This window comes from Schistocerca serialis, chromosome 2 (assembly GCF_023864345.2).
Source record: "Schistocerca serialis cubense isolate TAMUIC-IGC-003099 chromosome 2, iqSchSeri2.2, whole genome shotgun sequence".
Classification (NCBI taxonomy): domain Eukaryota; kingdom Metazoa; phylum Arthropoda; class Insecta; order Orthoptera; family Acrididae; genus Schistocerca; species Schistocerca serialis.
The window spans coordinates 621,483,066-621,494,729 of record NC_064639.1 but is presented as its reverse complement, the minus strand read 5'-3'; positions in this window follow the sequence as shown (position 1 = coordinate 621,494,729).

Sequence of the window (11,664 nt, the reverse complement as noted above, 5' to 3'; positions counted from 1 at the left end):
AATAACTAATGGAACACATTTTTTCGGCCAATTTTGATTGAAAAAGTGCGGAATTTGTTGTGGGACATCCTGGAATATTCCCGTTTCAGGCCCTACAGTTCCATAAAATTCCGATAAGCAGCGGCGCTATACGTAGTCTTTAAAATGGTGTTTGCACCGGAGGTGCTTTCCAAGCAGAGCTGTCATTCAGTTTCTTTTGGCAGAAAACTGCAGCATCTCAGATATTCATAGGTCCCTGCACAATGTCTACGAAGACCTGACAGTGAACAAAGGGACGGTGAGTTGTTGGGGGAGGCGTCTGTCGTCACTGCACCAAGGTCCCGAAAATCTGTCGGATCTCCAGCGCGCTGGCCGGCCGCACTCAGCTGTGACTCCCGCATTGTTGGAACGTTCAGACCCATTCGAGGTTATCAACGGATCACAATCAAACACATCACTGCACAAATGGAGGTCTCTATTGATAGTGCTGACACACTCTTCCACTAGTTGGAATGCTCAAAAGTGCGTGCCCATTGGGTTTTTCGCTGCCTAAAGAGCCATCATAAAGAGCAACGAAGGACCATCTGTGCGTAACTGCTTGTGCATTACGACGCTGATCGTTTGTAGATGTATTTGTACAATGTACCACTACGCACCATTTGTAACCCAATTTTTGAAATGTAAATTCCGGAACAATATAACACTGTGAATAAACTTCACGACAATAGGGGCAACGAGCTAGCCAGTGATGTCACAGCTATCACATAACTCAAATGGAACGTTTTAGTAGGCTTTCAAATTATTTGAAATTCATTTCCTTGTTTTAAAAAGTACTGAAGTTCAAGAGGAGTAATAGCATGTATGAGCATAAGATGACATAATTAACCATTTAAGACGATTTCCAAAATACAATCAAATACCCTATTCTAGTTACAAACTCTGAAAGGCTTTTGCATCATGTATGCTCCTTCCTGCTATAGTAGTTTCACGTTGCAATTGATACGGTAACTTCGTAAGAAAAATTCGTACAAGCCCTGGTGGATCATATGGCGTGTCAAAGAATTAATTGTGACAGACCGTTTCCTTAAAATATTTTATAGGTTTCTGGTACGTTAAGTTACTATAAGTTTCTATCATAGGTATCCCTAATTTCAGTTAATCTTGTTCCGTTTTGGATCAATACTCATCCAGAGACACACGCCTGAGTCTGTTGTAGGTCTTATGTTCTCTCACAATCAAATGCGTATGCACTGTGGCTTCTTTGTATGGGTGTCTGCAAACTAAATAAATCTTCAAAGCATGCGACCAAGGCCTCAGCAATGCATCTTGGAACTGATGGATCCAGATCTTTTGATGGAGCTCGTTTGATGGTTCAGGAAAGAGTAAGTACTTTTGGAAAGACACAAAATGTCAGTGACTCTCATCTTCATCGTAATCACTGTAATTTTCTCCTGATTTAAAAGACATTGCAACAGTGAATCATTAATGTGTCGTGATCTATCTGTCAGGTCGCGTAATTTTTCGTCGTCTCTTCGTCTCTTGCTTACCCCACTTGTGCTCGATACTACGTCCTTCGTATTGTCATCCTTACTGTAGCATAACGACCATATATGGGCACATTAATGTGAGACTGAGTGGTGTAATGGAGCAGCACTAACAGCAGGCGAGCGCAGAATTCAACAAGCCTAACAGAATGTTGCGATGTAGGTTAATTTACTGAAATAGTGAACTCAGCTGTACTATCCAGACCAATGCAGCAAGAGGCTATGCAGATTTCTACACGGACGTTAGCAGTGGTACTTTAGGACACGTGGCTAGTAGTGTCACAAATGAACAAGTACACTGCTGCCTAGTGTAATGGAATGAACCTTAGTCTCACAGCCCTACCACGATGATGGGATTGCGCCAGATGAGGACACCACACGGACCTGGCAGTAAAAGTCACTGGTTTGAGGCCACAATAGAGCAACAGCTCTATGCACTACGTCCCTCCCTGGACTTAGTTTCACAGTGCAGCTTCCATGCCAGATCATCCCTGCAGGCAGCTGGTTGCACACCATGCACACAAGCCATCGTCCGCCGTCTCTGGACGGGCATCTCATTGTGGTGGCATCTACGTCTGTGACGCAACCAGGCGTCGACTGGGGTCGTCTGGGGTCATACGCCATTGTCAAGTATATGCAGATGGAGTGGGGACCACAGAAATGGCTTACGTAACGAGGCTGCTGGGGCCCAGTGGGGTATCTGTGTCAGCATCACGAGGCATGCAGGCAACCAGCCCAGCAGAATTCAGTGGCCAGCTAGCCACTGACCCAGTGTATCAAGCAGCGAAGATGTGTCAATAAAGAACTTGTTACATTTTCAGCTGCTTTTCTCTGGAGCCTCCTGGGCTCCCACCTCACCACCGTCACCTGCTTGCATCGTCCTGGCTCATTGCCACCCCATCCTGAAGGGCGGGGGGGGGGGGGGGGGGGGTGGCGGCGATTTAGAAATATTACTACACTCATTATCTCTTTGCAGCTAGAGCAGCACCTCCAGATTTCTTTGACCAGTATTTGCCTGAGTTTCTTTGAACTGGAGTAATTATTTTATTTCTTAGTGTTCTGTTATTTTTACTGGAACACTTTAGCTAGACTATGTATCACATCACAACGAGAGTTGTCCATGGGTGTCGTCAACACTAGCCTGGTCTGTTCTTAATCTCGTCAAGACATACCGTTGCCCATTCTTCTACTACTGACACTCAAAACCGAAACTGCTCACTTAAACTGAATATTCCATTGTTAATCATTTTGATTTGATTTGCAACTTCATCCTCCTACGTACTGACTGATTCAAAATTTCTTCTTAAATTTTCGACCTCTATTCTTATTTCTTCTGTGGTTCCTCTGCTCACTTGCACAAACTTTTTTAACTTGTTACTGAATTCTTGTTCCTGCTCCTCAATTTTCTTTGTTAAATTGTCCTGTCTCTGTACTTCGTTTATCCACATGCTTGAAAAGGAGAAAAATCAAATGCAACAGGTGCAGGGGAAGTCGACTCACGACCCACAAGGCCGTGCACCGTTTTCTCGTGCATAATAGTGGTGGGTTCTGACATTTACAGGACGGTCTCCTCTTGGTTCTCATTAACTGCTAAACAAGGCCAAAGCTGTCCCCAATGCTTTGCGTTCCTGACATACTGGCCTCTCCACTGAGTTCCACAAACTATCTTCCTGCAATTCGCTAACACTAGCCTAGTGGTCAATGTCCTGTTGGCTCTCCATGTTACCTCTCTATCTACGCTTTCCAAATTACAAGCATCATGTTGCACTGCACTCATTCTAGCTAAACTCTTTGTTCTTACCTAAATCACCTCAGTCATTCCCTTGTAAATCTACAAATCTTAATGTGAAACGCACCTAAAACTTGAACAGAAAGATAAAAGATATCATTAAGTCCGTTACGTCGCACATATTTCTGTAGTATCTACAACAACTGACGCAGTTACCACTCTAAAACATTGTGACACAGATAACAATGCCACCCATCAACATCAAATACAAACCAACACAGAACCAAAAGAATGTTGCAAGAGAAGTACATAAAGTAATTACTTGCACATACGGTTTAACTTAATATTTCCCGTATTTCTGCTGTTTATCATAATTATAATTGAAATTCATTAAAATTTCATCTCAACGAATCGTGATTATTGACGCTTAAAACTCAATCAGATCTGAAAAAAATCAGCCAGAGAACATGCACTGGATTCGGAATTTTGTACTGTGAGTTCTAAGTCCAGTGCAAAATGTCCAAAGTAACCGAAATCCTACAGAGGCGTCGCCTATGCTTTATGTGAGCAGTTCGCTGAGCTTTTGACATCTCCTTGTGGATGTCAGAACGATCCGCATCGGATGGGCTAGCCGAAAGTCAGATCGCTCCCCACGGACTTACATGATTTAACAAAACTGTAGCGCAATGGAGAACTAATATGACAAGGATGGTCCTAGCAGATATGAACAAGACGTATAATCACAGGGGCTGTTTTTTTCGATCTAAAAAATGCAGAGGACATAAAAATTGACGTTATTAACATAGGATAGCTCTAATCTAACACTTAAGTGTCCTCGCATACACCTGATATCCTACTTTAGGTCCATGGGATGAAAGTGGGGTCTTACAAACGAGATATGGGAAAACAAATCCGCGGTGGACAAACAGTGACTGCCTGATTGCGCCAGAAACATGGGAATAATATCAGTGATAGAGTCATGAATGAGCCTTCAGTCAGTCGAGTAAAGCATGAGATCCTCAGATCCTACACGACCCTAACACCATGCCTACAAATTCTTGGTAAGTCTCATACCCTGCTCACCTACCCTGCAGTTTCTCATCATATTCTGCATTCAGTAGAGTGGAAAGCTGAGAGCAATTGATCTGCTGCAGTTTGCAGCACATCAGCTGCTGATTGTGGAAATATCATTTCTCTGCATCTACGGCCGTCGGATACCTCGATCTTCAGATAATATTTTCTTTTCACAATCCTCAGGTAAGGTCCTGTTTTCAGAATCACCTGACGTAGTGTCCTCTACCAAGACAGACTTCTCTCTGCTCTTTATAAGTTCACACAATTCCCATGCACCAATGAAAATAGGCTCTGCAAAATATTGGCCAGTGATATTGTTATTAACAAAAAAACTAGCTCTCCACCTTGCAAAATCAATCATCGAACTCCCACATACACAGTTCTTAAACAATTCTGCGCTACACTCCCAATCTTCACTTCGGCCAAATAGCAGCTTCCATGTCTGAAAGTCTTGGAAAATGGCATCCTGACTTACCCTCTTCCGCTACTTTCTAAGATCAACCAATGAGGAGTTGTCTTACAACTTTTTAAACAAAAGCGTGATTAGCCGACACAAAGCACAACCAGAAAGTCGGCAAATTGCTTTACGAAGACAGAAGAGATTTCCCGAACACAGTGTAGCTGCATTGCTTCTCACGGAAAATAGAGATATGTATCTGTGGCTGACATCTTTTACGTAAAGTTCTAGGAAGGTGACACGTCAATGAAAAATAAAGCCCTTTTGAAATCTGTTTTGACCAGATGACACAGCTTGTAAAAACAAAGTTTCTGCAAGAATACAGTTGCTGACAGAGGATGTTACACGACTTCTTCGAAATTAGACCTGGGCCCCATACAGTGCAGGGCGCATTATGCAAAAAACTGCTGGAATGCCTGGGTTAAACAATGTTTGGGATGGAGAACTCTATTACCGTGAGCAAACGCTTCAACTAGTCCCCATCACTTTCTCCTCTGAAAGACAAGCAGATCCCTACTGGGCACTGAGTCACTGCCCTAGATCTCTTTACCTACCCTGGCTCACCACGTGCCCAGTTAAGCTACAGAAAATATCACATGCAAACCTGCCGCTATTTCACACTGGTGTCGCGAGTTCATAGAGAGTAATGTCTCTCGTAAGGTCTCCTTGAATTCTGATCTGACGTGCATATCGCTTTGATTAAGAATATGAGACTTATGTCTCGTAACTTAATTGGAGGACACAACGTCTCAACATAATACTCCGTTTTTACCAGACGAGTTTAGGATTCACTTGTTGCCAGATTGATCTGGCCCCTGATCTATCATTTCATCTGAAGTGTATGAATGTGTTACCAGCAGGAGCACGACGTCTAACCTTGTCCAATGAAAGCAGGGCAGTTGAGTTTTACAGATTGCAGCGTCGCTGATTGCGTCGATTTGCCAAACCAAACACGTTGGTACATATCAGACCACGAGTGTGAGTGCCTGATGCTTGGCTAGCATTCTATTTTCCACTTTATACGTAACAAGTAGAAGCCATTATCAAATTAGGAGATAAGTGAATAAGTTATACACCTATAGGTTTCTAACATGGGGTATAAAAGTGACATTAAAAGATGATAAATAATGATATTATTAAAAAAAAAGGTGATTCCGATTCGGTGAAGCTTACTTTGTTTGATGAGCTGTGTGAAGGTGATGAGTTGCTGAAGATGATGCTGATGTTAACTACGCTTGATGGTCAGCTCAAAACAATGAGTAAATGGGAAGAGATCATGATGGATAGCGGACAAAGGATGGGAGTAGGGAGCTGACAGAAGTGGGGAAGTAGTTGTAGGTAGTGATGGGAGATATCTGGAAATACTAAGGGGGGAGGGAGACTAGTGGGAGTGGGTATGGAGGATGAGAGTGAGTAGGAAAGTACAACACAGGAATATATAGTCGGGAAGAAAGCATGTGGGAGTAGTTTTGGAATATGTGGCAGTGGCATTTAGGAGGAACATGGAATGACTAACCAGCATGGCTTGATGAATGACACTGGAATGCTCAAATGGGTAGATATTTTGAAGTACAGTGATAATGAAGCTGATCACATCTTTACCAGTGCAAGCAGGATATAGGAAGTTGTTCTCATAAAATTTCAATGAGGCAGATTGGAATGGTCAGTACTGGTTTGCTTGGAGAGAGTTTAGCTTTTCATTTGCAGACATAGGTGAGATGGGAGTGGCTGCAGGTGTTAGAAAGGCATGAGGACTGAAGGTTGTCGTTTTTGCGTGGGGATATATGAGTGAGCTTTTGCCCTCAAGAGGTAAATGGTCATCGTAAATGAAGCATTTTTGGCAATGACAGAACTGGGATTTGGATTAGGAAGATTCTATTTTGTATTCTCAGTGGCATATGTAGGCCCTATTCTGAATTAGATGATCTATGGTGTATAAACCTTTCGAGAAGATACAGATGAGGAATGTGGGACCAGGGTGGTTCCAGATCCAAAGCGCTTTTTACCTTGATTGCAGTTGTGAGACTCAATGTAAGGTGTTGGTGGTGAGAGGGGGGAGGAGATAGTCTCGAATGTGGTGGTCTATGGGGTGATAGGAGGTTTAAGGACCAAAGTCCTGACAGAAAGTCTGTGTGGTAAGTGAGATTGGATATCAGGATCAGAGGATTTGATGATTAGGTAGTTTCTCCAAGGCATGAGTTATGGAATCTTGAGGTTTGGCACCTATTTCTTTATTTTGAGGGATAAAATATAGGATAAAGAAATATAATAACCTTGTGTAACAAGATGAAGTAATGTGGGTAAGAATGTGTTTCGGACGGGATGGAAATGGTGTCCATAGGTTTTGTTGTGTAGGGGTGATGTTTGGGTTTTGGGCTTCAGAAATGGGTAGGTGTTGGTGTTAGGACGTCTCTGATATATTTTGGGGTTTTCACACAGCTGGAGTTCTTACCTGGAGGTGCTGTATTTGCAGCTGATGGGCCACAGCTTTTGCATATGAAGCTAAATTTGCTTGTGGCTGAAGTAGTTTTTGCTTGTTGTTCTGCTTCAGACTCCATTGTAGTGATGATAGTGGTGGCAATGGAGCAACATTAGTCTGGTGATGCTGCTGACTGGTGCAGTTGCAATGATGATGGTGGTGGTGACTGACATGGCAGTGATGAAGGCAAAGGAACAATGTGTGCACACTAGTGTAATGTTTTCTGCAAAGGATAAGTCTGGTAAATTTAGGGATTCAGTGCATGTTGTTGGGAAGAATAATGTAGAAACTTGTGCACTGAGGAAGGTGAGAAAAGAGGACATGGAAGGTGCAAGAAGAGGTGGGAGTGGAGTACAGATGTGACTAGATGATTGTGGGCATTATAGTTGTGAAATGTTATGTTGTAGATTATGAGGGCAGATATACTGAAGCTAGAAGATGAAATAACCTTGGTGAGGGCAGTGACTTTGAGGAAATAAAACGCTGTCAAAGGTCATGAGTTGGTGAAGATTAGATTATGGAAGACTATGACTTAAAAAAAAATACAGTAGTTCTGAAATTGTCTTCGAATTGGGAGTGTGAAATGGTTTAGATTGAAATTGCCACTGTTTTTAAGAATTATTTATATATTATTCACCAGATTTCATGTAATTGAAAATTGCACTAAGCTTCCATACAGTTACATCCTTTAAGAAAATTAGTTGTCTTGTCATGTTGTGATGTTCATTGTTGCGTACATCATTTAGATGAGTGGTGGACAAAACAAGACTGCGCTGCTTCTTCACATCTCTGATACATTAATTAATAGTTGATCATTATGACACCATTTAGGGCCATTGTTACTTCAGTAGCCATAACTACAAAATGTACAACATCACTAGTGTGGAGATTCTTGCATCCACACTTTACAAATTTCAAAGACGACTTTGTTTGTTGCACATTAACACCACACCACAGCCAATTTTTACCAAAAATAAATTTTTACATTACCAGCCACAGACAAAATGGCTGATCAGTTAAAAGCATTGCTGTCTCCCCTGTGCTCCTTGCTACTGCACATGACACCACGCGTGTCCCAGCTGCACAGCCAAGGCCAGCTCACGACCCTTGTTATTATTATTTAAATTCAAGTAGATATTTTATAAACCCTAGAAGTTGCGTCAGAAAATACATTTACAAAAATAATTGTAGCAACTCTTTTCCATATTAACTAATACATATTCAGAAACTCGATACTTTCTTAAGCTACAAAGTATCTGCTTTCCATTTAAGTGTAGGTAGGTATTGAAATTTTTTCTATTGTTCACGATATGTCGAAAACATTTATAAAAAACATTTTAATATTGTTACTTTTTGTTGTCAAAATAGTTGTTCTGTTACACAGTAGACACCATCACTGAATTATCTACATGGAAGACCGTCAACTGGAGGGAGCGCAGTAATTTCTGCATTCACCATTTAATTAATGTAGAAAGTGCTCAAGATGGTGGAATTCTGTAAAAAGTTCTGAGTTGTTAAGCTTGATTCTAAGCTGAAGCCATCCAATGACGAAGGCATACCAGTTCCTTTCTCAGTCAATGAATTTGCACCAACAGTTCATTTCCACCCTTGCATGTAGGATGGGGGGAACCTTTTATTAATTGTGCAGGCACACTACGGTGCAAATGTCTGAGTTTACAAATAGCATGGAGATCCACTCTCTAGCCCCATCCAGTTGCTGACCATGTACTTCTACATATCATACATAGCACGAGGGGGAAAGGTACTGTGAATCTGATAGGTAAGAGTTGTCTTGCATTACCTTTGGAGTAGCATTGTGCTAAGACCTTCTGGTCTGGTCAGTATTTTTTGCGATAGGAAGTGCACACCAACTAAGGTGGATGCTTTGATGTGATCATGCTTTTTTTCTCTGTGAATATCTGGCATCATGACTCCAGTGATTGCAGTGCAGTAAACTTTGTTGTTTGGACACTGCCTTTGTGCTCATAATATGGAACTCATAGCCAGCAACGCTTAATTTCTGGTTTCCTTTGAATCAAACATTCTTTGTTCTCTCTAGTGACAGGGTGTATTCTTGTCTAAATTTCTTATATTTCTTATTATGTTTTGGCTTATTTCAGTTTCTTAGCCGGCCGAAGTGGCCGTGCGGTTAAAGGCGCTGCAGTCTGGAACCGCAAGACCGCTACGGTCGCAGGTTCGAATCCTGCCTCGGGCATGGATGTTTGTGATGTCCTTAGGTTAGTTAGGTTTAACTAGTTCTAAGTTCTTGGGGACTAATGACCTCAGCAGTTGAGTCCCATAGTGCTCAGAGCCTTTTTTTTTTTTTTTCAGTTTCTTACCTTGTCCTATAGCAATGCAGCATCTCGCCAAAACACCCAGAATTATGGGTTCATGCTACAAAACACATGACAGGCTACCTTATACATGCATACAGTATCTTTGTGCAATGTATGTTCAGATTTAATCACATTTACTGGCTATCATTGATCGGTAGCTTTGCCACTGTTCCTTTTTCTTTAATTGAACTATCAATTAGGCAATTAAACACCTGCTAAGTGGCAACCTGAAAGCTGGAGAAATTATTTGAAATTGGACATATATGAGTTGAACAAAAATATGGAATCACCAAGTGAACCATGCTGGAACATAAATGTGGATCGTGCCCAAGCCTGTAGGCTGCACTGTTGTATTTGACCATGAACAGCACTTGTTCAACTCCCTAAATACATTACAACCGTCAGTCGTCATCAGAACAGTGTTATGTGTAGTTGTTAATGCATTATGACGGTGCTAATTGAATTCGAACATGGGTAAATTGTTTGTGTTTGTGTGTTGGATACTTCCATTACCAATGTTGCTGAAGTGATTGGTATTTCAAGAGGCATCACATGGAAGATTTATACCACATACAGGGAAAGTGGAGAACCATCATCCACTAACTCACAATGCAGATGAAAGGGTGTTTTGAATGATCATGACAGATGATCATTGAGAAGTTTTATTGTGATGAAAAATAAAATGATGACAGTTACAAAAGTCACTGCAGAACTGAACATTGCACTCTCAAACCCTATTAGCACCAAACCAACATGAAGGGAACTCCATACGCTGCGAATTGCAGGGGATGCTGGAATTCCAAAACTACAATAATCAGTGAAGCAATATCCCTTGACAGGAAAACGTGGAAATGAACCCATAAGTCTTGGACTGTGGAGCAATGAAAGACAGTCATTTGGTTGGATGAGTCTTATTTCACACATTTCCCAATTTAAAGCTGAGTTTCTGCCATCGTGAAACATGGTGTGGGTCAGTGATGTCTTGGACATTTATATCATGGTACTCCATAGACCTCATGGCTATTCTGCAATATTGCTTTGCTGCCAAGGATTATGTGGCCATTTTGGCTGGTTAGTTATGCCATGTTCCAAGACAAAAGGCCCTTGTTGACTCGCATTGTCCAGGACTGGTATTGTGAGCATGAGGATGAATTGTCGCAAACACCCCCCCCCCCCCCCCCCAATCACTCTTTCCTGGCCACTACAGCCACAAGACCTCAAAAGACCTCAATATTATTGGAGACAAAGGTGTGTGTTCACTATACACACCTCCATCATCATTATCCATTATCTGAACTTACCACAATTTGCAGGAAGAATGGTATAAGATTACCTTGAAAAACACACAGGACCAGTATTTATCTACTGCATGATGACTGGAAGCTGTTTTGAATGGCAGCATTTTTCTGGCACTGTATTAGGTATTCAGTTTCAGTGTTGAGTCTGAAGGAATATCAACATATTGTGCTCCTGTTTTTCAGTGGCAATATATTTTGATTCACCTTGTACCCTTCATCTGCTTTACAAACTGTACACTAGCGGTAGGGTGATGTATCAAGTAATGGAAATATCTGTACTAAGATATTTGAGCAGTCTCTTTGCTGTTGAACTGTGAGGCTGACTTGTATAAATGTGTTACTTATAATAAAGCATTATTCATTTAAAGAGGTTTTCTGGATGTTATTTCACTACAGAACTCTCTCACAGCCACACTGGTGACCCCGTGTTAGACATTTTCGGTAAACTTCCACGATTCAAGCAATTTCTGCATATGAATAACACAGAACAATGTGGCCAACATCAGTGACTGCTAGACACTGCAACTGACTTCATCTACCACATTTCTCCCTCTCCAGTTTGCCACCATCGTGCTTCAGATCGTGTGAAATTTGAGAACTGTGAATAGTTTGCATCGTCGCTGACACAACTCACTCAGCAAACAGTGCTGACAATAGACTCTGCTGCTCTAATTTCTACACCCCATGGATATTTTACAGGGCATTGCACATATCACGTCGCTCCGTTGAGTGACTTTGCTGCGTATGAACGATCTATTATGTAGCGTG